We start from the raw sequence: 25,496 nt of genomic DNA, 5'->3' as shown, positions 1-25,496 counted from the left end.
AATCAATATCGTGAAAATGGCCATACTGCCCAAGGTAATTTATAGATTCAATGCCATCCCCATCAAGCTACCAATGAGTTTCTTCACAGAATTGGAAAAAACTGCTTTAAAGTTCATATGGAACCAAAAAAGAGCCCGCATCTCCAAGACAATCCTAAGTCAAAAGAACAAAGCTGGAGGCATCACGCTACCTGACTTCAAACTATACTACAAGGCTACAGTAACCAAAACAACATGGTACTGGTACCAAAACAGAGATATAGACCAATGGAACAGAACAGAGTCCTCCGAAATAATACCACACATCTACAGCCATCTGATCTTTGACAAACCTGAGAGAAACAAGAAATGGGGAAAGGATTCCCTATTTAATAAATGGTGCTGGGAAAATTGGCTAGCCATAAGTAGAAAGCTGAAACTGGATCCTTTCCTTACTCCTTATACGAAAATTAATTCAAGATGGATTAGAGACTTAAATGTTAGACCTAACACCATAAAAATCCTAGAGAAAAACCTAGGTAGTACCATTCAGGACATAGGCATGGGCAAAGACTTCATGTCTAAAACACCAAAAGCAACGGCAGCAAAAGCCAAAATTGACAAATGGGATCTCATTAAACTAAAGAGCTTCTGCACAGCAAAAGAAACTACCATCAGAGTGAACAGGCAACCTACAGAATGGGAGAAAATTTTTGCAATCTACTCATCTGACAAAGGGCTAATATCCAGAACCTACAAAGAACTCAAACAAATTTACAAGAAAAAAACAAACAACCCCATCAAAAAGTGGGCAAAGGATATGAATAGACATTTCTCAAAAGAAGACATTCATACAGCCAACAGACACATGAAAAAATGCTCATCATCACTGGCCATCAGAGAAATGCAAATCAAAACCACAATGAGATACCATCTCACACCAGTTAGAATGGCGATCATTCAAAAGTCAGGAAACAACAGGTGCTGGAGAGGATGTGGAGAAATAGGAACACTTTTACACTGTTGGTGGGATTGTAAACTAGTTCAACCATTATGGAAAACAGTATGGCGATTCCTCAAGGATCTAGAACTAGATGTACCATATGACCCAGCCATCCCATTACTGGGGATATACCCAAAGGATTATAAATTATGCTGCTATAAAGACACATGCACACGTATGTTTATTGCGGCACTATTCACAATAGCAAAGACTTGGAATCAACCCAAATGTCCATCAGTGACAGACTGGATTAAGAAAACGTGGCACATATACACCATGGAATACTATGCAGCCATAAAAAAGGATGAGTTTGTGTCCTTTGTAGGGACATGGATGCAGCTGGAATCCATCATTCTTAGCAAACTATCACAAGAACAGAAAACCAAACACCGCGTGTTCTCACTCACTTAGGTGAGGGAACTGAACAATGAATCACTTGGACTCAGGAAGGGAACACCACCACACACGGGGCCTATCATGGGAGGGGAGGAAGAGTGCGTGGGAGTTAGCACAGTGTAAATAGCCGAGTTGAGGGTGCAGCACACCAGCAAGGCACAAGTATACATATGTAATAAACCTGCACGTTATGCACATGTACCCTACAACTTACAGTATAATAATAATAAATAAATTTAAAAAAAAAAAAAAAAAAGGAAACACCTAGGGAGAAATGAATGGAGAGAAAAGGGACGGGAAGAGAAGGAAGAGAAGAGACTGAAATTCTAATATTAAAGAGGTAGACAGGAGGATGGAGTTTGCAAGGAGCAGTCAGAGACATAGGAATAATATAAGAATTTTAAAGAATAATCGGTGTAGTAGTATGCTATTGATAGATCAATAAAGGTAAGGATTGAAAAGTACCTATGTTATTTGAAGTATCTATGTTATTAAAGTATCTATGTTATTAAAGGTAAGGATTGAAAAGTATGTTATTAAAGTATCTATGTTATTAAAGGTAAGGATTGAAAAGTATCTATGTTATTTGAAGTATCTATGTTATTCTAGATACTAGAAACCTTGATGTGAGCAATTTAAATGGTCAGATAAAGGTGAAAGTCAATCTCTGATCCATGTAATAGCAAATGAGACAATAAGTTTAGATTACCTTCTCAATAAGCTAGAATATTAAAAAGAGGCAATAGCAAAATGGAAAACAGGTTTTAGAGAGAAGTATATTATATAAAAGGGTGAGTGTATAGTAAAGGGGTGGGACCCTAAGCTCTCAGGTTTATGGAACAAGACCACAGAAGAGCTAGGAGCCTCCACTGGAAAGAAGGAGAAAGGAATACAACTGATATTTGTTGATTTTTGGCTGGGTTCTGAGCACTCTGCTTTGTACCTAAATATATTATCTTATGTAATCATTCCCATCAGATAGACAGTATGCTCACTTTTCACATGAGGACACTTACACTATAATAATTCAATGACCATGACCCTCAACTAGTAAGTACCAGGGCCATGATTCAAATTCTGTCTGCATGATGTCAAAATACATGGTCTACACTGCATTACCCCTTCCTCTAAAGCAGGAGAAAAGTATAAAGACAGATGTATGTGAACATGTGATTTTTAGGAAGAAAGGAGGAGTGGTGACATTGGCACTGTGAACCTCTGATAATCACAATGTTCTCTGAGAAACCTATCAAAAGGGGTTGGAGTAGTGGTGGAATGGGGACTCATGAAAGCTGGAATAGTGCCTGTAGTTTTCCAAGTTCAGACCAGAGGACAAAGCAGTTTAGAATGTGGCTAAGAGAAATGGGGAATTTGTATTGACTCTAAACCTCATCATTTCAAAATGTTTTCCTCTAGTATTCAGAAACTCAAATTTGGGGGCTAAAAAGGTGAAATATCATGTACCAAAATACCTCAATAAAATTTGAAAATAAATCACCTGTTGGAGACAGAGATAATGCTTGAAGGCAGGTTGCTGTAGACAAAGGAAGAGCTGGTGACCCAGGCATGAAATATTATTTGAGCAACATTCAGTAAGTAAGTCAGAGGCATGGCTGGTAATTCAGAGCTACTGGAGAGTGAAGAGCTAAATGAGGAACAGAGGGTAATTAGTGTGAGATTCTCCCAGTGGTTTCCCTCTTTTTACCAGCAAAAGAAGGAACTTGCATATTGCCAGGAGAGCTGAGTAACTGACCCATTAGAAAGCGGCCTCCTGACCATTTTGCCAGGGTGAAGGAAGCAGCTAAGAGGGTGAGACTCCTTCAAGGTTGAGGGATCTTGGGATATACCTAGAGGAAAAACAAATGAGTAAAAGGAAGGCGTAGGATTCACGCCCGTAATCCCAGCACTTTGGGAGGCCAAGGCGGGTGGATCACTTGAGTCCAGCCTGGCCAACGTGGCGAAACCCCATCTCTACTAAAAATACAACAATTAGCCAGGTGGTGTGCATCTGTAGTCCCAGCTACTTGGGAGGCTGAGGCATGAGAATCACTTGAACCCAAGAGGCAGAGGTCACAGTGAGCCAAGATCATACCACTGTACTCTTGCCTTGGTGACAGAGTGAGACTCTGTCTCGAATACATACATATATACTGTATGTATGTATATTCAGCAGAAATGAACATGACATTTGCTAGTATTGCAAATAGCATATATGAGCTTTAAGGGAAGATTCATAGTCTTTCATTCTAAGATTCTCCTACAGGCAACTTTCCCCAGTGTCTGGTCTGTTTCAATAGTGACTTTCTGTTTATAAATAAAATTCTAAATTGAATGTCAAAAAAAAAAATTCAAAAATAACTTTTTTAAAAAAGGAAGAAGAAATGTTGGAAAAAATCAGAGTTGGCAATTCAGGCAAATTGGGAAGGAGAGAATACAGACCATAAGGTCGTGAAAAACTGAAGAAGTTTATGAGTGTGGTTCTATATCAAAGTTCCTAAACTTTCCTCAGAGCTTTGTTGATTTTCTTAATACCATATTCCTACTCTTTCAGAGTACCTGGCCTGTGGGGATCTTCAGATCCCTAATATTTAAAGGGTATCCCAGTTTCCCCTTCCATGTCCAGTTTCTTTTCTCAAAATTGCTTAAGACAGAAGTCCAAAGGATAAGTCAGAACTCAATAGAAATAAAATAGACAATAGGAGCATTGCTGGGAGTAGGGAGTATGGTTAGTCTTTGACAAGACAGAATGAAAGATGTTGACAGGCCTATGAGAAGATGTAATTGAAGGTGTATCACACAACAAATTTAAATAGATAAACATGTGCCCCAGGGCCTAGGTTAAATATAAAGAAGAGACCATAATAGCTATATGCAAAAGGGTTGCTAGTAATGGAGTACCTACATAGATCAAAGGAAGATCAATTATGTGGGGAAGATTAAAATATATACTTACCAATCTCTGCAGCTTGAAACTTTGTGCTTAAATATAGCTCTACTTTCACCAAATTACAAACTATATCAAATACTATCATAAGTGCATTAGACTCTATCAAACTTGGTACTAAAATTGTGCACTCTTTCAAATATCAGAGTGGTTATAAAGCAGGAAATCTTGCTTTAAATGGGAAGATCAATAACCAATTTGTGTTGCAAGCAAGATATAGACAGAAAAGGTACTGTAACCACAATCAATTTGACACTCCCCAATAATTACAAATTAGGAAAAAGGGGCCAGATCCCACGCAGATAAATGCAGATGCACCACACATGTCAAAACCCAACAGGCTGAAAAGTCTTCGCTATATTAATTTATAGCTATGTTAATATGAAGAGGAAAGTGATTGGACTGGAACAGTGGCAGCCCTAAGATTTTTATATACAATGGGCTTAAAATAATCCAGAATATTGAAGTGGAGTGTATATAACAAATACTCTGTATTTAGATGATATGTTTATATGAGTTGGCTTGTTGGGCAAGGGCTAATAGAATTCAGAAAAGTTAAAGCCCTTTTCCTAACACCATTTGATACAACCACAAAACTAAAACTAGTATTAACAGAATACTGTTTTCCAATATACGTAATAATTTTTAACTTTTAATCATCAACATTCACTTTCCCTTCTGAATAAAACAAAGATTTCAAGCCTGAAGCCCCAAATACTTACTGGCTACATCACTATGCTGAGATGGGATGTAGAGGATGCTTACATTATTGAGTATTAAATAGTTCATTGCCTCAATGCTTGAAAGGCACATTAAAGCTACAAACAATATGGGCCAATCTACACAACTGGCTAATTATCAAGCCTCCAGGGAAAGAAGTTCCCACTTAGAGCCCCATGATAATGTCTAAGCAACACTATTAGAAATAATACTTTATTTTGTAATCCCCAAGTTTAACAGCAAACACTGTTTTACTGTGATGTTGTCTGAAACCTATTAACTGCCAATGACACCACCAGGATTAATTTCTTAGTAGCACCGCATTAAGAAACAATTGTATCCAGTGTTTCCCTAACATCTTGTTATTCCATATGACTCAAGGAAGAGCAATAGTAACATATGAAACCTTTATAGTATATGAAATTCAAAGGCCCACATCATCAGTGGTAGTTGCCAAGGCCCACATGAGTTAAAGTTCTTGGGACTAGCACTGACTCAAAGACACTAAACAGCCCTGAAGACTGGTGTGAGTGCCAGCCCCCAAGATGCCTCCAATGTACTGACCTCCTGGTAGTCACACCAGTGTGTAGTCCCTACCACATTTACTCATGGCTAGCCTAAGTAACCAATAGAATACCTACAGAAGTACAGGTGTAATACTTCCAAATCCAGGTCATAAAAGATATTAGGATTTCTGCTTTGGCCTCTCTTAGAACACTAACTCTGTGGGAAGCCAGTGTCCATGTCATGGAAACACTCAAGCAGTCCTGTGACAAGACCTTGGTGGGAAGGAATTGAGGTCTCCCACCAACAAACAAAACATACTTAAAAGCTGGGTGAGTGAATCACCTCAACAGCAGATTCTTAAGCTCCAGTCAAATCTTCAAATGGCAACAGCCTGGGCTGGCATCTCAACTGCTACCTCATGAAAGACATCTGAGCTATAACTACCCAGCTAAACATTCCCAAATTCCTGAAGTGGAGAAATGGTGAGAGAAGGGGAAAAATGCTTATTATCATCTTAAGGCATTTTGTTTTATAATAATTTGTGACATAGTAATAGATCACAAGTACAAGTGAGTTCTGTCCTTTTCATTTTGACATCCTAGAGTGTGACATCCTTAGGTAATCCTCTTCTGTGTTTCACCAATATCCCAGGCTTATGTCTGTTTTGTCATTTATCATCCTTTATTGTAAATGTTTCCTTATCTGCCCCCTCTAGATTAAAGGCACTTTGAAGGTAAGCACTGTGTTTCCTCAGAGCATTGCAGGGGTACAATAAATGTTTGGTGAAAGTATTTATTATCTACAACATGCTAGTTTTGTGGGGCTGAGTATGTAAAGGTAGTGAACAACACATGGTAGCACATTAGCTATTAAATGTCAAGGAAGACATAAATGTTGACAAACCAGTGAGACCAAGTAAAACCAAACACTTCAAGCTGATCACAAGTTTCAGGAGCAGTCTCACAACAGCAGTAGCCTTTCCAGAGATCAATTACAGATACTAATCCAAGGACAACTTCAGTTCCAATCCAAGGGAAAGTGCCTATCACTTAAAAAATAGGCTCAAAATAAAGGTTACTATAATGAACACTTATTGGGCAAATGAAATAAGTTGATCTTAGATGGTTTGGGGGGAACCACCTCAGATTGCAGTCACTGTTGAAGCATAGCATTCTAAAATGAAGAACAATATATAAAATGGTTATTATTCACATGGAATAGAAAGTTTATTAAAAACAACAATCACTCAGAAGGGCGGCTGCTTACTTTAGCAGGTATACCAATAGTGTCTGTCTATTGAACCACCATATCCCCAAAACCAAGTAAAGCACTGGTGCAGAGTAGGTGCAGAGTCAGGTTTTGTAGAAGGACTCAAAGAATCTGAAAATGTTTTCAGTTTCCTTCACTAAGCTTTTTGAATGTGATTGGAGAGAAATTATATCCAGGCTTCCAGAACAATTACTAGGTTAATTCCATGAGTAGTGCAGTGTCAGACCTGGACCACAGGATTGTGGCTGACACATTCTGATCACAGTCCTGTCTGAATATTCATTCTAATAACAACCTAATATTACACCTTCTACAATCATACCTTGGTTTGGGAATCTAAGAGATCTCTGATTTCCAAAAGGCAAAAGCAAATTTTACACCTCTCGAAAATGACCCTGTTTCCAAAGGGCTACATGCAATCCTCAGACCAGTAAAGAAAGGGTTAGAGATAGCACTTTAGTGTCTGATTCTAGGCATCCAGGCCTGACATGTGTGACACTGTGAAGCCCAGTGCCACCTCAGGGCTTTCCCCGGTCCTTCTCCCAGAATCAGATATGCCTAAAGCAGGATGTCCATGAAGGGAGACATTTTAAATGAAAATTGCATTTTATTTAACTATCTCTTAATCCTTCATTGGGAATAAAAGCTGTAAAATCACCACATGCTCATCATTGTTTAAGCCATTTTGAAGAATCAAAGATTCTTTTTGGCTTTAATTGCCAGGCCACTGAGGAACCTCCTTCATTTCTCTCTGCAGCACCTATTCTCTACAAAAACGAATGTTTTGCCATCATTCAGAGCTGCTGCAATGGTTGAGAATCATAAAGACTGAACACGCTCACTTAACCCCCAAATCCATGATAATTTTATTGTGCCAAATTCTAGTTCTATGTAATGCTCTCAAAATTTCCCCTGAGGATTGTATAAAATAAGAATCAAGTCTGATACTCTGTCTCAAACACAGAAACTTTCATCTAAGGATTTCAAAGCATTTTATAACTGAGGTTAAGTGAGTTACTGAAGACTATCCAACAAATCAGCAGATTAGGCCCAAATTACCTAACTCTAAATTCTACCTTTTTTAAAAGCATAATACTCTGAGACTTGATATGTCAGTGCTAGAGGAACTGTATGCTGTACTCATAGGTGAGATATTCATTCTTATCCATTCTTATTAATAGAATGACCACATACAATCTAACCTCTCCACCAGAAGTAAACGAATGAAAATATTTTTTTCTTTTAGGAAAAAAAAGGCAACAGGATTAGTCTAAACCTACTGCATAGCAAATACCATCTCAAACAAAATTGACAGGAACATGTTAAAGTAGAAAAATAAATTCTTTATGTGAAACCAGATCTAAGTAGACTTACCTCCTTTCATACTGAGAGTTTCTATATTTGAGTTCATTGATACTCGTAAGTAGGGCTGTCTGGTGCTCTCAGTTTGATATACAGCTGGCTTGATAGCTGCCTTGACATAAAGCTAAACGATTTTATTTTAAATTGCTATCAATAAAACCTGGAGCAAGGTATTAAACATATGAAATTTCACTCATTACATATAATTTTCTCCAAAATAATAACTTTTAGCATGAATTATATTTCCTCTTTGAAAATGCAAAGTTGTCACTAATCCAGATGGGTAACTCTTCCAAATTTTAGATTGCAGTTTTTAAAACTTATTTTCTAACAGAGTAATATACAGCCAGCTGGTTCCAAAGAGCTGGATCATCTGGTGAAACATGTATTTTAAAGAAAAGATTGCAACTCTGAACATCTTGGACAAAAAATAAAAAAGTATTCTGTCCATCCCTGGGATTTGAGCTTTCAAATCAACCTCTCCAAAAGGAATTCAGTACATGCATCAATCAAAATGTCAAGACAAAATTATAACAATAGGCAAGACAACCCTAGAATAAGATGAATGCTCGCAATTTCTAAGCCCTGCAATTTCTTGAATTCACCAACAGTTTCACACTCAGTCAACAACCTATACAATCAATTTTTTAAAAATAGAGAGCAGGCCGGGTGCAGTGGCTCACACCTGTAATCCCAGCACTTTGGGAAGCCGAGACGGGTGGATCATCTAAGGTCAGGAGTTCGAGACCAGCCTGGCCAACATGGCAAAACCCCGACTCTACCAAAAATACAAAAAATAAACTGGGTGTGGTGGCGGGCACCTGTAATCCCAGCAACTTGGCAGGCTGAGGCAGGAGAATCACTTGAACCCGGGAGGCGGAGGTTGCAGTGAGCCGAGATCACACCATTGCATTCTAGCCTGGGCAACAAGAGCAAAACTCTGTCTCAAAAAAAAAAAAAAAAAAAGAGAGAGAGAGAGCATATATTCAAATAATATAAATGGATTTTTGTCATCCAGATACTCCTCAGTAGATAGAACAAACATATGTTCTATACATGCATCTGTGATATAATTCTTATTGACAGTAAATACAGCAAAGTCTCAGATAGTTCTGAGAATTTGGTGCCAATTCCAATGGGAATATAAAAATTGTGTTAGTGCTAATGTTACTTATATCTATGATGTGCCATGTTAAATTAGCAATAGCTAATGTGTTTGGTTCCCAAATGTTCACATAAAAAGTAATGGTTTAAAAACATATAGGCAAAATTGAAATGAAAAGGCTAATAATTTAAAAAGTGATGGTATCTTGACAGATTATTGCAACCAGATCTTACAAAGTTTATGGAGGCACCCAAGAATTCAAGAGAAATGTATAGTTTTCAACTAGAACGACTCAAGTCATTGAATCTTTACAGAACAGGCTACCCATGCTACAATGAGTTCATGAAACTAAAACCAACTTATCCACTGAAGTACCTTTTCGATAATAGAAATAAAAGCAATTAAAACAGAAATTCGGTGAGACAATATTTTTCATCCAAAACAAATATTCCAGTTTTATATTTGTTTCAATTAGCTTTTATTTGTATACCAAATAATCCCAAAACTTAATGACTTAAAATAACAATTATGTTTATCTCCTATAAGTCTGTGAATTGACTGAGCAGATTTTCTGGTCCTCACCAACTTGGCTGGGACTGAATAATCTAGTATGGTCCCATTCACATGTCTGAGGGTTGGCAGGCATGTTGGTCTAGAGAAACCTGAGCTAGGACAGATCATACGTGTTCCATATGTTCTCTCATCCTCTAGTACAGCAGTGTCCAATCTTTGGGCTTCCCAGAGTCACACTGGAAGAAGAATTGTATTGGGTCACACACATAAAATATACTAACGATAGCTGATGAGTTTTTTAAAATCGCAAAAGAATCTCATAATGTATTCAAAAAGTTTACAAATTTGTGTTGGGCCTCATTCAAAGCTGTCCTGGGCTGCATGTGGCCCACAGGCCGTGGGTTGGACAAGCTTGCTCTAGTAGGACATTCAGAGTTTCTTTACACGGAAGTCTCAGGGTTCCAAAGAATAGTAAGATAGGGTAAGCTCCAACATACAAGTGTTCATCACACTGGCCTCTGCCAGTTTCCAATTAACCACAGTAAGTCACATTGTCAAATTCAGTTGCAAGGGTAAACAAAATTGACTCTATCATTGGGAGATGGTTAATGGGTACAAAAAAAAACAGAAAGAATAAGACCTACTATTTGATAGCACAACAGGGTGACTATAGTCAATAATAACTTAATTGTATATTTTAAAATAACTAAAAGAGCATAATTAGATTGTTTGTAAGACAAATAAATTCTTGAGGCGATGAATATCCCATTCTCCATGATGTGATTATTTCACATTGCATGCCCATATCAAAACATCTCATGCACCTCATAAATATATACCTACTATGTACCCCAAAAAATAAAAATAAAATAATGCTTAAGAAATAGACTCCATCATTGATATTTTTTCCAACTAACCATAGTATCATCAACTTTCAGGTAAAGATCAAATAGCCTTGTTTACAGTTTGAGATATAGGGAACTCTTTCTTATGCCAGTGATAATGTTGCTTCTCTACTTCTGAATTGATGCTATAAGTTCTCTTCCTGTTTTATAGTCTTTGTTTATTTTCTTTCTCTCCCAGCCTTTCCTTGAAGGTAGACAAGTAAAGAAAGCAGTTAATCCGGTAACAGAAAATATCAAGATAAATGTGAGAGAAGAGATGACTATTATGTATTCCTTAATATCTCAAGCCAAGAAAAAATATCCAGAAATTTTTAATTTGCTTTATGTCCCATGGATGTGACTTAAGCATGGCTCTAGACTTCAGGAAAAAAAAATGATAGTGGTAGTTAAAATTAATAAGACAGAGGCAATTTGAGATCTAGAGTGGGTGATTTATTTTTATCTCAAGTAATGGAAAAATGAGGTTTTTCTCAATATTGCAAAAAAAAAAAGGTAAGTTATCCTTAGTATGGAAAACTAAGGTAGTTTAATTTCTTATAATACTATTTAGAGGCAATAATTCAAGAGCTAATGCCAAACATAATTCAGCTTGCTTTGCTAACATTATTAAAGCAATGAAAATCTAGTTTTTAGAAACAGCAATAATATAATGGCAGCCATTTTTTCACACAATCTGATCAAGAACACTTCATCAGGTGTAAGTGACAAGAAAGAGTTTCATTACCATCTTAATGGCAATTAAATAACCACTGACATCATTGGTAGGAAATGTCTTTCATCACCATTTCAGATTTCTTGAAATAGCAGGAAACGTGATTTTGTTATTGTAGTGTTATGCAGTTGGGGGGTATAATGGTCCCATAAAAGTAAAAACAGAGCAAGAGTTTTAATGACAATCACCATCACTTTCTTGTTTAAGACAAAGTGAACTATATGCATTTGATTGAAACCCCAACTAGACTTATAAGGCATCTTTTTCTTGTCAGTGAAATCATTTTTACTCCATTATAGAATTGGTTATTCCAACCTAATAATATAGGCAGTGAGCTGTGGGATTTAAAGTAGAGCTATGCATGTGGAAGTCAGAATAATCCAAAGATTTTTCCACTGTATCTTAAGATATCACATTTCTTACTTTTGCCTTTAAACCCACTCCTGACCATTTTTCTTTTATTTGGTCAATACATAATAGAATCTTCACGAAATGTTTTTACCTTAAAAACTCGAAATGCAAAATAACATATAATTTTGTGATATTTCATTTAACTCAGTAATTGTTTCCATATTTTTTGGCTCTCTCTGGCCAGTGTCAAACTGTTTTGATTATTAGCTGATGAAAATGAGAACTTTTCCCTCTGTACACTGCTATTCAGCTTTCATTTAACAGCAGTTATTTCCTCTGATATCACAGCTTGCAAGCACTGCTTAACCATTTAATTCATGTGCTTCAGATTTCTGACTTTACTGCAAAGTAATCCTGTATGGAAGTCTATCTGTACTCCCAGAAGAAATTTTATCCACTGGCAGCGATGGTGTCCTTCAGAATTTAAAGAAAAAGAGACCACCATGATTGCAAAAATATTATGGTGCTCTCATTCTCTTGAAAATATAAAAATTCACAGACAAAAGAGTGGACACCATACTGCAGTTACTCCTCTTAAATTATGGCAGAGTAAAACATTTTTGCCAGGCTTAAAAAAAATCTCCTTACCCAAAGAATCAAGTAAGTTAAATATGACCAGAAATATTTTATACTTTTGTTTGTATATTTATTGATATTTGGTTTTGTTCCAAAGTCTATAGTAATAAGCACATAAAATTTTATGGTATCTCAAGTAGACTTCAGCCTCCTTAGCAAGGTTTAGCAAAGTTAGGAATTTTTCAAACTTCTACAAAAATTAGATTCAGACTACAACTGACAAAGGTTCCTGGTACAAGAAGGATTATGGCCCAGAAGATACCTCAGATCTCATCTGGATCTAAATTTGACTCTCAAGTGGCCTATGGCAGAACCACCACTGGATGTGTTTACTCTTAGCAATTAACCTTCTACTCCCTTTCCTTCTCCCCTCACCTCAAGAGCTAATAGCATTTAAAGTCAATTTTAAATGAGTACTCAAAGGAAATTACTACAACAATCCCACCTTCTTAATTAAGTCTCCTCACTCACACATACACACACACTTGACCGAGAGCTGAGGCCACTGTAGTTTACTCTTAGAAAGCTTCATCCCTGTCATCCAAAACCAACTGCACGCAGGCATGGTTGGCCAGTTTATGCCTGCACTGGCCTTAATCTGTAAGAGACTACTGAGCATCTTGGCTGCTTCCAAAGTGACTTCAGAGTTTTTGCCAGATCAGTATTCCTGGATTTTTCCTCAAAGTAGACCTAGATTTCTGGAGTCAGTCTTGCCACCCACCTGAATTTCAGGGCATCCTTTGACCTAGGAATATCCCCAGACCAAAGCAGTCATCCAAGGCCCATGGCAGTCAAAACTCTGCTACTCACACATATTAATAGCTTGCAAGAAATCACAAATATTAGGAAAAATTCAATGGAGCATCCACCTCAGAGGCACATTCCATGAACAGAGAAAAAGGAAGAGGTTGATAGAAGAAAATTAAAGGTTCTTATTTTTACTCTAATACTAAAACCACCTACTTGTACAGTTTCTAGGTGTCAAGGTACAATGTCAGTTTGATGTACATTGAATGCTTTAATTCTATTTTTACCTCTGTGCTGAATGAATTCCACTGTATCTTCTTACAACGGAGAAATATGGTAGAATGGAATCATAAGAGGTTTATCCCTTTCCATCTATCTTATTTCCAGTAACGGGGGGGATATAAATATCATTATGGAGAAAAAAATGGGAGACAAAAAGGAAAACAATTTTTTATGTAAAGAGTAAAGAAGACACTAAAACATTGAATGACCCCTAAAAAGACTTGTCTGTAAGTAAAATCTACCAAGTCTGAGAAAATCAAGTTTACATTGTCATTTCAAATCCGAAAATTTTTAATGATTTTTAAATGAGGGCATCTTCATTCTTTCCTGATGTTTATGTGTACTCTGAAAGAGAAGTTAAATATTGTGATCTTTCAATGTTGTTTTGCTAGTGTTTTGGTCCAAAGAGTTCAATTTACTGAATTTGCCCTGAAAAGTATGTGTTATCCCCACTTTCCTGAGTATAATTTGGTGTGTGTGAGGAACTGGAAGGGATTATAAGAAAACCACAAGACATAGTTCTCTTCTGGCTATTATTATTATTTGGCAACAGAACTTGCGCCTGAAAGGTTTATTTCCGAAAATTTCAAAATACATCTCATGTGCGCTATGTAATTATCATATTATATGTTATACTTTTTACCTCTTTGAGGGAAATTTGCTCTTCTAGTTTGGTTCCCAGATGACATAATTCCCTATGTCTATTTTACATGTGTGTGTGTGTGTGTGTGTGTGTGTGTGTGTGTTTATAAACACATCTTAAAGCATATACATAATACATGTGACTGTCCTCCAGACAAGTCTTCAGCTGGCTCTCAGTTAGAACAAGTCAAAAATCATATTGCTTGGCCCTCAGCAGGTTTGCTGTTCATGTCCAAACTTCTGTCTTTAATATTCACATAATCTTTAGCCAGTTTCTTGCAGCTTATCTTCTTGGGCCACGTGGCAACACTACCACCTAGTGGAGATTGCCTATCCTTTGGTGCGCATATCATGAAACCTTAGCCAGAGTCCCCACTTGTGATTGGGCTAAGTGGCCTTCTCCAAGAACTTCATTCCCAAAAATATTCCCTCCTATGGCAAATGCCAACCAACAAACTTCCATCTGTTAAGAAACTCCAACATTAGATTCATTTTTTGGAAAATTAGCTGTCAAAGATGATAGCATTGTTTCCCATAGATTGCTATTTTAAATACACCTAACACCCAGGAAGGAAAGGAAAACACTTTCTAAAATTTTCTCAAATTTATAGTTTTTTTCTTGACTTAATTACTAACTGAAAAAGGCATTTAAATGTAAAAGTGTAGTTGTGCTCAGAATAACTCAGCAGAACCAAAATATTACAGTGATTACTCCCGAAGAATATAGATGAAAGTGAAAGGGGAGGGCATGGCATGGTGTTTTTTTTAGTTTTTCAGATTTTCTGTATTGAGCAAGTACTTTTGAAATTAGATAAATAAATACTAATCTTTTTTTATACACTAGCGAAGCAAAATGAATCATAAGAAGCAATTTTTAAGATGGTAAGGTGCAATACCCTTTTATTACAGATGAGGAAGCCAAGGCTCAGAGAATTTAACTGACTAAGGTAACTGTGATAGTTAATTTTATGTGTCAACTTGACTGGGCCACAGGATGCCCAGATAGCTGGTTAAACATTATATTTCTGGATGTGTCTGTATGGGTGTTTCTGAAAGAGATTAGCATTTAAATCAGTAGACTGAGTAAAGCAGATCAGCTCTTACCAGTATTGGCAGGTATCATCCAATACATTGAGGGCCTGAAATAGAACAAAAAGGCAGAGGAACGTTAAACTACTTAAGCTGGAACATCCGTCTTCTTCTGCCCCCTATGCTCCTGGTTCTCAGGCCTTTGAACCCATACTGGAATCTACCCCATTGGCTCTCAGGCTCTCAGACCTTCAAGCTACATCACCAGCTTTCTGAGATCTTCAACTTTCAGACAGCAAATTATGGGATTTATCAAACTTGATAACTGTATGAGTCAAAACGTTATAATAAATAAATACAGTCAGCCCGCACATGTACCTGCAGGTTCTGCATCCATGGATTCAACCAATCACAGACCAAAAGTACTTTTTAAAAACAATTTTTAAAATACAACAATAAAAGATACAAACTTACAAACAATACAGTTTAACAACTATTCACATAGCATTTGCATTGTATTAGGTATTGTAAGTAATCTAGGGATAATTTAAAGTATATGGGAGGATGTGCATAGGTGGTAAATGGCAAACACTTTGCTATTTTATATAAGGGACTTGAGTATTCATGAATTTTGGTATCTGTGGGGGGTCCTGGAACCAATCTCCCCAGGATATCAAGGAACAACTGTATCTTTAACTGGATGGATGCATAGAGATAGATCGATCGATCTATCATATTGGTTCTGCCTCTCTAGGGAACTCTAATACAGTACCACAACTATCCACTGGCATAATTGCAGCTCTGTGGCTTCAGTTCCGTACCTATTCCACTATATCACGATGCCTCTTCTCCATCACCTCTCTTGCTGGATTTCTTATATATCCTCTTTCCAGTGTTTAAACCACTCTTATCGTGATTTTCCTGTGAACAATTTAAGCTCAGGTATTTTTCTATGAAAGTGGAATAATAGTGCTAGGAGCAATGAATGTCTTCTGTGACGACGTGCTACATAAGTGACAAGAACAGAGTATGATCCTATTGTGCATAAAATAGTGTACTGGATTTAATTATCTCAGTTCATGAAAATACCCCAAATAAGCTGATAATACTGGAATACTAAATTTTTCAGTTTCTTATTAAAATATTCCCAAATCATGTAAAATAAGTATGATGTATAAAATAAAATACCCAAAGCTCTAACAGTAGCCCCAAACATCTTCCTGAGATATTGAAAAATTAGCCATTCTACCCTGACACTAATTTGGTAAAGTCCCTAAGAGGTTCTCTTTTGTTTCTTAGACTCCCTCTTGGCCTATTTGCAAATAAGCAGTAAACAACCTTTTAAAACTGTTGACCAAGTAAACATAGTGATCATTTCTATTCATTTTCAGTTCACACACACAGACACACTCCAATCTAGCTTTTCTCAGTATTCCTTGCTAACATTTGTTGAGCACCTGCTACATTCTAGGTGCTCTGTAAACATCTCTAATTCTCACAATAAATGTACAAGATAGCTGTTGTTACCCCTTGCTTTAGAGGTTAAGAGAATGGAGCTCTAAGACCCAGGAGTCCAAGTAACTCACACAGTCACTTACATTTCTGCCCTCAGCAAGGTTAAATATTTATGCCTATAATTGCACTAAAGTGCTTTGTATGCTAAGAGCTAGGTTATATCTAGGATCTTGTTTACGATTATTTAGGTCACCAAACCATTTCTGTGGGCCATGTCGCCCACATTACAGACACCTTCCTCTGCAGACAAAAGTACATAGACATGAAATTAATTAACTACTCCCTCTTTAAGAAGTTGAGTCTACTCAAGGATGCAGCAGGAGGGCTGTATGAAAGACTCCTTGGAAAGAGAAAACACTTAACCTAGTTCTCTCCTAGAATTTCCTAAGGGGGAGGTAAACCACCCAGTCTCCCAGAACATTAAAACTCCAGTTAAAAATGAGCCAATCTTTCAATCAGCTCCACTGGGCTCTCTGGCAGGAGGCAGAGAAAGCTTGGACAGTCACAGTCTGTTGTGAGACAACAGAATTTTCTTCCACAGTGCTATTATTTTGGCACCTTTCACAAGCAATAAATCTTTTAAAACTTAACAAGTAATTGTTGAGAGATTTAAACTAAAGCAGCTATAGTTGCAAAGCTTTTAATGTGTCACTGGAGTAAACCATCATGTTCACTGTTCTGAACAGGAATGTAGAGGGTTATTTTTTTTTTTACCACCTGCTATATATCTGGCACTGTGCTAAAAGCTATAAGGAATACACACACACACACATACATACACACGTATCCAAATTTCTGTCCTCAAGAAATTTAATGTGAGAATTAAGAGGCACGATATTTATAAATAATAAATACAATTTTTAAATGAAGCTTTTCTGGCTTATTAACAAGAACAGATTTAGAACTAGGGCATTCCAAAATTGTCAAATCTTAATGTAAAGTTATAGAAGCTTGTATGGGTTGCAGTTCCACGAAAAAAAAAAAAAACGGAATTCTCCCCCAGATAGTTCAAGTGAAGAAAGGCTTCTAAAGGGACATAGGACAGGGTGTGGGAGGGATTGAGCTAAAAGTGAGAGATGGTAAGACACCCAGAGACCACCCATGGGAAGCATTACCACTCCTAGGGCTGAAAGGGGACAGGGAGGAAAGAGTATTTAAGAAGCCCAGTGACAGCTGGAGCTGCAGAAAGGGCTGCCCACCAGGAGCTGAATCACAGAGGACCACATCTATTGCAAGAGAAACAGCTACACAGAAGCAGGGAAGAAGCAAGGAAAAAAGAATCACGTCTCTTTTGCCTTCTATCCACCATGACCTTCCAGTCCTCGTAGGGCTGAATCCATCTGCAGGTCACCTGAAAAGGGGGCTGAGGTAATGCTGTTCGCAGTCAGCAGCCATCTTCCCGGACACAAGGTGAGAGAGGGAGGAAGAACAAATGCAGAGTACTAGCATCCATGCCAATGAATTTTTATAATTATTATAAATAACAAATAGCACACAAAAAGAATTTACTATGCCAGACACTGGTCTAAGTGTTTTACATACATTAAATCATTTAATCCTCACAATGAGGAGGATGATTATGAGTTAGGACTATTATGCTCAATGCAGAAGAGGAAACTGAGGCACAGAAAGGTTAAGTATTTTGTCCTAAGTTGCACAGGTAGTAAGTAGTAGAATACAGTTGTAATCTTGGTGATCTGGCTCCAAACTTCATGGCCTTAAACATCATGTCCCACAGCCTATCCTAAACCTAAAACCCCCCACTCCGCAAAACGGCTATTCTGCAGCAGCATCTCTGAATAATAAATCAACAAAGTAAAATCAAATTTGCTGCTTCAAGATCTCCCTAAATAACTTTTTTAATGAACACAGCAATGGTATGGACACTCCTCTACATACAAACAAAGAAAATTAGCTATCAATTTGATTGTGCCTTTAATTCTCATAGATTCCAGAATTCTTGGAAGAGTAGTGGGAAAATAATCAGAAAACACTCCATTGCAAAAGAGGAAATCAGTGGTGGAGTGGAAAAAGACATAATTTAAAGCCCAAAGAGACAGGTATTTTCACAAAGAGCAACTACTGCCATTGCTTCGCCTCTGGTTCAAGCTGAATGTGGAGAAATGTTGATGTTCTTGAACTAGTAAAATTGTAAAGCTCCTCAGAGACTTATTTCTTGGAGGCAGGAGAAAACTGATTAGCCATTTAACCTGAAGTAGGTACAGAACACAAGTTTAAAAGGAGCCAGGCATAAAGAAGGACTTATTCAAACAAGCCTGCAATAGTCACCAGATTGTTGTTGCAACTCATCACATCCTTCCTGGAAAATATGGAAGAAAGACTAAGCTTTCCCTGGCCCATCATAAATCACTCAGGAGCTACCACTCCCAGGCTAAATCTTCCGGTCCTCTCTCCTTTTTTCCCCTCATATTTTTTCCTCTCTTATATTTCAGATCTCAGTTAAGGAGCATGAAAAGAGAATGAGAGTAAAAGTAAACCATTTTTGCTCCGATTTTGCCTAAATATATGAAAAAATGTTGCACTATGGATCCCCCTGCTTCTGCTCAAAATTTCTACATCATAAATTTGTATTTGACAAGTGTCCACCAGAAGGGTATATAATTTTGGCTTTGTACTGAAAGAGAGCAGGTGGTCACCCAAAAAGATACAAGTTTTCAGATTGATCAAAAGACTCTTTTGTCCAGAGCATTTCTCCCATTATCCTATACCAAGACCTCAAATTTCTGGAAGATTTATTTCTTTGAACTATCAATTTAAAATATTAGCATAAATGCATATGCTTAACACATCTCAAAGCATGTTTGGAAGCATTGTCTACTTGATCTGCATAACGCATCTATGATTCACGGAACTTGCTTATTTCTATTTATGACACCACCATTGCTTATGAGGCCTTTGTAAATTTGAAAATTAAATGAACGAAAAAGTACACCATAGATGGGGGCAAAATGAATAACTTTACAGTGGAGAAATCTGACAAACCCTACAGATGATCAAGGCCATCAGTAAGAGGATAAGGCATGTTTATAGTCTGCACTCTTAATATGATGTGGTGAAAATGGCACTTTGCCTCTGTGGTCCTCCTCCCAAAAATCATAACCCCAATCTAATCATGAGAAAATCAGGCAAATCACAAATGAGAGACGTTCTACAAAACAGCTGATCACCACTTTTCAAAATGTCAAGGTCATCAAAAACAAAGAAAGTCTGAGAAACTGTCACAGCCAAGAGAAGCCTAAGAAAGCATGGCAACTAAATGTAATGAAGTATCCTGGATGGAATCCTGGAACTGAAAAAAGACAGCAGGTGAGAAATATGAAAATGAGAATAAAGTATGGACTTTAGTTAACAATAGTGCATGAATAGTGCATCTTATAGTGCAACTATAAGATGTCAATAAGGGGGAAAGTGAGTATAGAATATGTAGGAACTCTCTGTAGTATCTTCACAATTTTTCTGTAATTATAAACCTGTTCTAAAAAAATAATTTCATTAAAAATAAAATAAGGTAATATACAAAAGGTATTTTGTAAACCATGGCATATTGTTATGGTGATGATGGTGGTAATAATTAGAGCTGCATTTTGGAGACAATCTGGTGGTAGCTGAAATGAATTGGTGCTATATTCACAAAGAAGTTTTTTTGGCTCTAATGTCTACTGCAATATTCAAGGTCTCAGTTTTTGAAAATTATAAATTTTCAGATATATAACCTCTGAAAGTGTTTCCACTTATAATCTGATGAATTTCAGAAATTATTCAGTAGTTCCTTAATCACTCTGCAAGTTATTTTGCAGTACTCTTCATGTGCCAGGTACTATCTCAAGTAAGGAAACAAAAAGAAACTAGCATTTATTAATGGATCATAGTATAGCAAGAACTTTACCTACATTACTTCATGCCATCCTCACAGAAACCTAGAAAATCTTCTATTGTTGCCTGAGTGTGGGGCATTCACTCCCATAGCATCCACTTCTTACTCCTATCCTGGAACTTATCACACAGGGGAGCACTTGCCTCCTGTGAGATATTACCTGCCAGCCATATCCCTGCTAAACTGTGAAGTCTTTGAGTACAAGGATTTGTTCAGTGTTGTCACTCCAACATAATAAAGCATAATACCTGTCCATAATTGGTGGAGCGAATGAATGAAATTTAGTCAAGACTCTCATTTGCAAGTGATAGAAAATTAAAGCACAAAAGAAAATTTATCAGCTCAGGTACCCAAAAAGAATAAGGAAAACTTCTGGTGCTCTGAATTCATGTGGTATTTCTTCTGCCTGAATAACAGTATAGTCTATTAGTAAACTATGTTTACTAATTCAGCTTTTATTAGCATTACAGCTAATACTTTGATCTCTATCTGCCTAACTCTTATTGGTATCATTCAGTTGGTTCCAAACATGAAGTGGGGAAAAATGAAAGCCGTTCGTCATCCTCTAAAAAATACAGGAGTACTGGGTCACAGGTATGACAGAATTCAGGAGTTCAGATCCTGCCAGAAGAAATCAGATTGTCCATCTCTCCATTCCACTCCTCTGTGCATGACTTCACTCTTCGGTTGTCTTTCTTCAATGTGACAGTGCCTGCTGGTTCCAGGCTTCTCACTCCTCAAGCTTAGCAAGTAGGGAAAGTGAGCTGCTGCTTCTCAATTCTTCAAACAAAAAGATTCCTCATAATGTAGAAACAAAGTTGGAAAGAATGGTTTCAGATGCTGGCAAGGCTCCCTGTGCTTTTCCCAGCATCTGTCTCAGTGACAGTCTCAGCCATGGGGCCAAGTGATCCCAGAGGAGAGGGCCCAATTGCCCCAATCTCTGCCTGGCTGTCCAGGTGCTACAGTTCTTATCTATGGAGCAGCGGAGTAATTGGAGACAGCACAGGGTTATCAGGAAAAGGCCTCCTAGAAAATCTCCATGTGCTCACATGTGGGGTGAAGAGGAGCCAGATCTTTTCCAGTACAGCCGAGAGTGGTACAGATGTGGTATCAAAGATATGTTCATTGCGGCCCTATTCTGTATTTTTCTTGCATATGTGACTGTGGTAAGAGTGACTACCACTCTGCTATCCAATCCTCCAAAATCCATCTTTCCAACAGCATATACCAAAATGCAATGAGGGAAGGAGTAGCAAGTGCTCCCAGGTACCAAATCACAGAGTCCAACTGTCAAAAAGGCTTGTACTCTAGTTAATACTTTGGCTGAGTTGTGGATACCGAAGTGATTAAAAGACAGGAAAAGAAGGAAAGAGGGAAGGAGGGAGGGAGGAAGGTGAGGAGGGAGGGAAGAAGGCTGAGAGAAAGGGAGAGAGGGAAATAAATAAAGGGTCAGGAGAGCAACAAAAATGATCTGTGTTGTATATAACTCTATGGTAAAATCATTTCCTCAACAGGTTATGAGCAAAATGAAAGCTAATGATAGTGACAGATTTTTCAAATAAGTAATGCTTTAAAAACCTCTCTTTAGTATATCACCAGTGAATTAGGAGCAAAGACAAAAGGTTTCTTACTTTTACCTATCCTCATAGCTTGAATCTCTTCTCCAGAAAATCTTGAAGATTCTCTATGAAGAATAAAATCATCTATTTATGAAATCTTATTAAATGCTGCTTTCACAATGAATGAATGAAATAAAAAACAGAGAGAGAGACCAAGGAAGAGAGGAACACAGGAAGGAAGAGGGAGGTGGGGAAGCAGGGAGAAAGGAATAAAGAAAGTATAGAGGGAGAAGAGGAAGAAAAAAAGCATAAAGCAACCTAAAGCCCTTGAACATGAATGTATTAATGACTTTTATCAATGTCTCCATATCTTCATGAGGAGATTCAGCTAAGTTATAAAATCCAGATCCATTTACCAACTGATGTTCTGTGATACTGCTTATAAGTACAAAAGATACACTCCTCAGCAGAGTTGTAACCCATTTTACCAGACTACACTGTAAATGAGCCTTCTTTCCTCCTAGGCTTCCCAGAAAGGGTGTAATGGCAAGTCCAGCCACTATAATTGTTCCACAAATCTCTTCAAGGAGATTTGAGAAGACCCAAAAGCCCACAAAGCTTATTCAGTTATATAAAGAATGCACAAAGGAGTTTTATTTTCAATACCAGTTTCTTAATTTTTTATTATATTCCTCAGGACAAAGCAGTCTTTGTACCTTTGGATATCCCTAAATGTTTATATCCCAAAGTACACAGAGGTGTGAAAAATATGACTCATGTTCTTGATAAATTCATATTATAAGACATAGCCTTGAAAATGAAAAGCTAATGAAATCCTTCTTTCCTCTAAATTTTCTTTCATGTCAAAGGGTTAGTCTTGCTTATTCAACAACTTAGATCTCAGCACTTGAAAAATAATGAGTCTATCCAAGTGGTATCAACAGCTAAGGTTTTAGAAACATGAAAAGAAAGTCTTTAGAAAAATAACTCAAGGTTAGCAGTTAGAGAATAGTTTACAGTTTTACTAGTCCAGAAATAAATTACTGCAAACTAAGTAACTGATATAACATACTCATTTGCTAACTCCCCCATAGCCTACCAGAAAAGTTTTAAAATGAAGACTTTAAATAAAAAAAAAATGAAGATTTTAAAAAGTTCTAAAATGAGGAGTTTAAAATAATATAAACTGCCTTGCTCACTCTTAGAACACACTAAAATCTCAAGTATTTACCCTATGAAACTGTCAAGAATGTAACAATTTTTTTAAAAATTCATCTTTTCTAAGAAAAGTATAAGAATTATACCTATATTTTAGGCCAACAATAAATCCAAGCTACAGATTACTCATTGAATAGAACATAAATTTTTTTAATAAGCTTATTATTTGTTCTTTCTTTCCCACCTTTTTCAGGTTAGTGAAAGCAAACCTCTGATAGGCCACCGAAGAATTTAGCTAGCAAATAACTTTGCATATCAGTCATACCCCATTCCATTCTGGAAAAGATTGAGAATTCTCTTTGTGTTTAGTTTGCACATGGAATGTTACGAGGTTGTGAGTAAAACTAGGAAGGCCACAAAATTTACCTGCCCCAGTGCCCGCCCTTAGGCTCTGTGTCATCACAGACTATCTCTTCTGCTCTATGACATCTTAGTCTGTATTAAGGCAAAAATAATAAGTAACAGGTAGTGAGTGCTTACTCTGTGCCAGACACTGTTTAAAGCACTGACAGGAATTAACTCAAATAATATTCATAACAATTTTTCCTTCCCTTGGAAGAAAAAAAGCAAAACCAACTGAGAATATGGGAAAATGAAAACAGTCTGATTTGTTTGGATGGCTAAATTATGAATTAATGTTTTCTTTCATTTTGATTGTCATTAATGTTATTACTATATTCACATAGTAAATACCTATGTGAAGTTTCTTTGAAACCTCTTCCAAATGCTATTTTTCACCTGGAAAACAAGGATAATAATAATTTTTTTTTTCCTCATAGGGCTTCTGCATTAGTTTTACATACTGCAAAAATCTTTCCAAAATGCCACTTGTGTTCATATAATATTCAACTGCTTATTGGATCTCATCAGACTTCTTAGCTGGTCATGGAAGTCCTCTTTTTTATCTTATTGCTTTACATATAACCCTCCACCCCAATTGAACCCACGGCCACACCTAAGTCATTCCCAGCTCCCTATCTTAACTCACTTTCTCCCTCCAACCTCCTTGCAAATGTCCTCATCACTCCTCTCTGCTAATCATGTCTTCCCCATCCTTCATCATCTCATTCACATTTTCTTCCCTCTTTTTATGTGTTCCCCATACTACATTGCATTAACTAACATGCACTGAGTGTCTATGATGCACTTGGCACCTTTGGGTGTTATTTAATCCTTTCAGCAATCCTAGAGACAGTTAATAGTATCCCTATTAGACACATGAGGATTAGAGAGACTATGATTTATGCAGGGTGGCAGAGCCAGGGCTCACATTCAGTTCTCCTAATCTGTCCTGCACTTAAGAGCTTCCTCCACATAAACGAATGCTTAAATTTTTATTTTCTGGTAATGTTCTCTAATTGTTTAATATGTATGAAGTCTGTCTGATCTCCTATGTTCTTTGAGGTCCAAATCTCATGCATTGCACACCATAAGCTTAGTTAATACTGATAACTTGAATTGGAAAAAGTGATGTGAAGTTCCAACAAAAAGTTACTCTTTAAATATTAAATCATCTCCCAAATCTTAAAAGAACTGTGAACTACCAGATGTCTCAGACAGCCTGGTTGAGGCATCATGAAAGCAACATCATAGAGAAACACTCACTGGATGTTTGAAGATGTTGAAAAAACTCTTTAGGGAATTGGATCTTTGACAGAATGAAGTAGAACTATCAGAGGAAGATCCAAACCCTGCAAAACATAATGCATACAGACATTTAACTTCCAAAGAGTTTATGTCTTAGGAAGAAGTGGTAAAGATAAATAGGGTGTTTCCTTCTATCACTTTCATGTTCCAAAGCATTTCCTTTTTTTTTTTTTTTTTTTTTTTTAACCCTAGAGGTCCATGTCAGCTGAAGCAAAGTTTTAGAAGACAACTAAATTGGGCTGTTTCACTACCACTAAGTAAATTCTGACATAATTCTTTGTCCTCCATCCAGAGACCATTATTCAAATACAAGGAGATGGAACAATGCCTGGTCATATCTCATCAATTATTCACCCAACTCTACTCTGGAACCACAAAGGAATATCTAGTCAGGTACCCTAGACTGCCATCTCTGTCCCTCACACACCAGGCACGGCAACTGTACTACAGAACTTTCAGCCCTACTGGTGCCCAAGGGATGGAGCTATAGTCCAAGAAGCCCATAGTCACAGAGCTATCAGGAGAAAGCAAATCCTTGATACCTATGAGTTTCAATACTA

The 25,496-nt window shown here is 37.2% G+C and overlaps 1 long non-coding RNA gene across 1 annotated transcript in view; it reads right to left on the bottom strand.

Moving 5' to 3' along the window:
• The window catches only part of LOC103884624, a 31,791-nt gene extending 6,747 nt beyond the window's left edge, over positions 1-25,044 (bottom strand). Inside the window, exons 1-3 of the long non-coding RNA XR_002522197.2 lie at positions 23,474-25,044; positions 15,178-15,212; positions 13,437-13,521 (exon numbers count right to left, since the gene is read on the bottom strand). This is a non-coding gene — a long non-coding RNA (uncharacterized LOC103884624). The remainder of the gene's footprint in view (positions 1-13,436; positions 13,522-15,177; positions 15,213-23,473) is intronic.
• Between the last annotated feature and the right edge of the window lie 452 nt (positions 25,045-25,496).

Source organism: Papio anubis, chromosome 3 (genome assembly GCF_008728515.1).
Source record: "Papio anubis isolate 15944 chromosome 3, Panubis1.0, whole genome shotgun sequence".
Lineage (NCBI taxonomy): Eukaryota > Metazoa > Chordata > Mammalia > Primates > Cercopithecidae > Papio > Papio anubis.
This window is presented reverse-complemented; position numbering and strand designations above follow the sequence as displayed.